The sequence below is a fragment of the Cyprinus carpio genome, chromosome A3 (genome assembly GCF_018340385.1).
Source record: "Cyprinus carpio isolate SPL01 chromosome A3, ASM1834038v1, whole genome shotgun sequence".
In the NCBI taxonomy this organism is placed as follows: domain Eukaryota; kingdom Metazoa; phylum Chordata; class Actinopteri; order Cypriniformes; family Cyprinidae; genus Cyprinus; species Cyprinus carpio.
This window is the reverse complement of record NC_056574.1, coordinates 5,171,319-5,176,426: the sequence shown is the minus strand read 5'-3', so window position 1 is coordinate 5,176,426 and position 5,108 is coordinate 5,171,319.

Here is a 5,108-nt window from a genome sequence, read left to right as displayed (position 1 = left end):
TGGAAGCCAGAGAGCTCCATGCACGATAGGTCAACTCATTTCATTGCAAATGATGTTACTAGAAAATTAATGGTAAATGTTTAAATTAAGACAACCTAGAAGAACCAAACAAAGTTAACCACAAATTTGATTGGCGAATCAAAATAAAACAATGATTTCCAAAATGATCTAAATTATCCTCAATGTACTAAACTACATTGACTAATTGAACTTAACCACGTGTACCTAAATAACCTGATGCCTGCACCAGTACAGTAACTGTCATGGAGGTGTTGTCTTGTTGTTTGCTGTGTTTGTCTGCTTCTTCTGCCTTTGTTTCTCCAGCTATCGACGATGTCTTCAGCTAAACACCTCGCCGATCGAAGGGGGTTATGTAGCGTGAACCAGACAAATTAAAGATTCGATCGGGAGCCTGGTTGAAACATGAGCCGAATTCCACAGAAAGGCAGGATGTTGTAAATCAACTCCCAGCACCACAGTCTGATAACCGACCAACTCTTTCAGAGAACAGCTTTCAACATTAACACCATTAGAACAATTATTGACAATTTCAATTCGAAGAAGAGATTGTCTAATTTGGGGCAAGTAATCGAAGAGATGGACAGTCTGACCCTCACATGTAAAGCCATGAGAGTAAACAAGATAGTTGGATTGACTTCCCCCCCACCTAGCAAAACCAGACTGAAATTCCTAAGGAGACCTGTTAACCCCTCTGGTCTTCACAGGACATATCCTTTCTCCCCAGAATGGCACAGAGAATGCCTTCCAATGCATATATGCACCAAAATGAACTCAAAAAAGACTTCTAAATGGATATCAGTCCATTGCTCAACTCCATATCATTTATGTAACCGACACATTTGATTTTAATGTTTCTAATCACTTATTGTGTATGTCTTTTTAAATAACTCTTGAATAGCTTAAGGGATCATATTCATGTTTAGTGTGTGTGTGTTCGAATATTCTTGCTTGAAACGTTTCTGACCATCAGTTATTTGTCAAATGTATCATATTCTTGTTATAGGAATCATGTCCAAATTATACCCCTGCAAGAGCGGGAAAATTCGGACCACGAGCTTGATAAGATAACATATGATTTATGAATGGGTGGGACAGACAATGCAACACCCTGAGAAAAGACAGTATCTAATTGGTCAAGACAACATTTGAGGTGTGGCCAAAATGCCAGTTTAAATACTCAGGACATCATCAAATTTTGCTTTTAGCTTTGCTTGTAGTTTTAAGCTTTTAGTCATGCTTTTAGCGTTTAGCTTTCGTTTAAGCTTTTGCTATCAGTCATGCCGGCTTTTAGCCTGCTCCTAGCTTTAGCTTTTAGCTTTAGCTTTTAGTCATGCTTTGTCATCACTTTTAGCGTTTTTCGAGCGCCGTTCCAGCGTGCTTCGGCCTGCACGCCTGCTGCTACTTAGCCACAATGAGAAGAAACACCACCTAGTCTCGTCAAACTTTACTTCTTTTCCGTTTGAGAGTTTCGTGTTCTGAGTTAAGTTTTGTAACGCCGTGTCTCCGAGTCTGACCTCGAGTGCCCGTCTGAAACTACAACCAGCCCACAACTCCGCATCTTCAGCCAACGCCCAACCACGGGCTTCCCAAGATGTCACTTCAACGACTACTGAACTTCCAGCCAATCAGCAACTTCGGGAAACCCCCTTTTCAGCGACAACAAAGGGAACCCCGTTAAACAGGCAATGCAAGTAACCTCCAGACTCACATCTGTACCTGTGTTATCTAATATAATTTTAACCTCATTGAGGAACTCAGTGCGAGGGTTAATTAAGTGATTAAATGGTTGTTCATGTCTATGCAAATTTCACGTATTGCTGTAAACTTGGGATTTCACATTTTCATTCTCTTAAACTCACTCTTTCCTAACGTTCTATCCTCCTGCAACTTGTGTGAATGTGTGAGTGCGTGTGCTTATGTGTTAGATTAGTTTATGTGTCTTAGATTTATCTAATAAAGCCTTATTTATATTGAAAAGAGAAGTATCTTGTGTTTTGTGCTCACAAGTTAATGTCTTAAACGGCCGATCTTGTTACTGTGCTAATTAATAGTGTTTTCACTATACTTTGGATATTAATATCCAGCGCAGATTTGATGTTATAACGGCTCGTTCAGTGAATTGCTGGCCGTTTCAGTGATCAGCCGTGAAACAGTGATTCTGTTCAAATTCCCTTTAAAATCTTAAATGATTCCCTTTGAGCTAAATTGACCTGTTTCCCTTACAGACCATTTGCTCTTTGGTACCTTCACCCATCCTAACCCCCAGGGGACATGGTCCAGGCAACTAAAAGTTGTTACGCTCACATAAAACATTTACTATATCTTCAGGATTCATGATTGTAAACTTTTCATGTTTGGTGTCATTTTAAAGGTCTTTGTGCGATTGGTAAATTGGTCTCAATTTCAAAGTAGTCACTTGTATTATGAGAAAGATTGAAAACCTTTGTAGAATTGTGTTTTCTGCTGTGAAGGGGGTGTGTCCCCCTTTAGGGGTCTTTGAGAATGTTTATCTCCAGCCAGGTGTGACACTGATGTGATCATGGGAACCTAAAAAACCAAAAGGTCTTGGTTAAGATTTATTTGTTGTCTGGTCTGAGTATTTAAGGGAAGTGACAAAACACTACTGCGTGATTCTGTTGCCAGAAAGCCCGTAGTGTGGAGTGTATTTCATATGCTCCATACTATGTATCTTCCTGAAGTCAGGGTATACTATTATGTAATTGTGTTAAACACATTGTGCCTACAGAGCACACTGTATAGTTGTTTGTGCTACTACATGTACACATTGGCTAGTTAAGTTTATTCTCTAAACACCTGAGTGCTTTGCTATGCATTTTAGACCATGTGTCTTAAATTAGGATAACTGTTACATGTGTGACTATGTTAAATTTGTGTGCCTCCTGCATGGATCACTTGGCCGGTCCCAATATGGCTACAGTGTCTTTGTGCAGGAGCAAAGTTGCAACACAACTACAATGTGATTTACAATTACATTATCCTTTCTAAATTGGCTTCTAATTATTTTCATTGTGTAATTGGCATGATACAATTTTACCTGACTGATAATAAATTGTTATATTTTGATTTATTCTGCATTATTCTTAATTCATTATTACTAGTAGATTAAAGCGAAGGTATTACCTCAAATCTGTGTTCAGGATTGTTCATACGAAAGGTTTAATAGATGGAGTATGGGGCACATCAATTGAGTCCATTTCGATTTCTGACTATCACTGTTCTTAAATAAGTTGCAGTTTTCGTAAATATATAAAAACTATGCTTTTGTACGAGTAAGCAGGGCGCGACCGACTTAAAGGTAGATATTTACCCTGCATCCAATGTTTAAGATCAGACTGACGAGTTTGTGTCCGGGAAGAGCATTCAATCGGCCGAAATGTTACTTCTAAAGCGATACCAGGTTTGCAGTGAACAAATAATTGAAAGTATGGGATTTTCAGAATACTCAAATATCTAAATTAATAAACAATCAATATCTGTGATCAGCTTTTGATAGAAATATTGCCCAAATTTAATGATCACGTTAAAATTGGAGTCAGATTAAACATGGAGCTAGACTAAAATTCAAACTAAATCCTGAGAAATTCAGAAGCACAAATAAAAGACTGAATACGCATTAACCTTTGACCAGGCCGCTGGATTCCGCTTTTTTGGCTGGCGGGTGGATCCTTACAATTTCATGTACAGAGCACATTCATGGCTTTCCAGAAATACCAAATTATTGGATGTTTCACTATGAACACTCCCTCTACTTGGTTTTTAAAAATGGCTAACATAGTTTAGTGATTAAACTGTACATCCTTATAGAAATATGATAATATTTTGTAATTATAATTTAAATCTGATTAACTTTTAAATTGTTTGTCATAAATCAACATCTCAGGAAAATGTTTATGGGGCTTCAAATCAAAAATATGACTTTCTGTTATGAAACAGGACATAATTTTATACATGTCGACTGTAGAGGACACCAGGACTAAAACATGTTTATTATGCATTTTTGGAGACAAAATAATTGCATAGGAAAACCAAATTATATAGCAATATTCTTATGAAATATTAAATATTATTATGAAAATCTGGCAAATTACTACTCCCATTGTTTACACTTCTTTTTTTCAACATGCTGTTCCAACAAGCACTTTAATATTCAAATTAGATACAGTGTATATAACATTATGCTTAATGTAAAAAACAGTTTATGGACACATATTGCATAAAGCAAAATGGTATATTAAATCATTTTGTTATATATATTTTATAACATAGTTGAGAACCATCCTTAAAGTTTGGTATAAAAACAATCCTGAAACCTAAAAATTGATTTGATTTAAAAAAAAAAAAAAAAAATCCATTGTCTTTGCCTTTTCATGTCTATTATTGTCCTTTTATTTAAAAAAAAAAAAACTGAGTTCTGGTGTTCTCTATAGAGAACATAGCATAACATATGAATAAAATATCATTTTCCAAAAACTATATTTCACCTTTTTTTTCTTTCTTAAGCTCTAAACAATGTAATGACATGAAAAGATACTAAATTGACAAAAACTTTATTTCTGGTTGCTTCTCAGTAGGATGGGGTCAAAATAGAACTTTAATAAAATATAAAAGTAAATAAATAATAAATTGTATTATTTACAAATTACAATTATAGATCTAGACAGTTACCTATGGCTATGACTTTATTAATACAGTTGTCTCATTGATTATATACAGTAGTCTCAAGCATTCAGAAATCATACAAAAGAAAATTAAGCAGTTTTCACAAAAAAAAAAAAAAAAAAATGCTTTATTTTTGTAAGGGTTGTGATGTCCACATTGTTTTTTTCTTGAAGAAATTATAGAGGCTGTGTCATCTATAGCAAAAAGCTGGCCAAAAATGAAAGATTAAGTGAATATTTTGAATTAAATGTTTGCCCAACAAGTATTTGATTGTCCTGATAAGTTTTAACAGCCGCAATAACCATGCCTTTGGGATCCCTTTTGCAGGGCATTGTGTAATACACATGTAGCTAATGTACATAAACTTTTTATTTTGTATTAGCCTACATCATGTATTTTACAGCCTT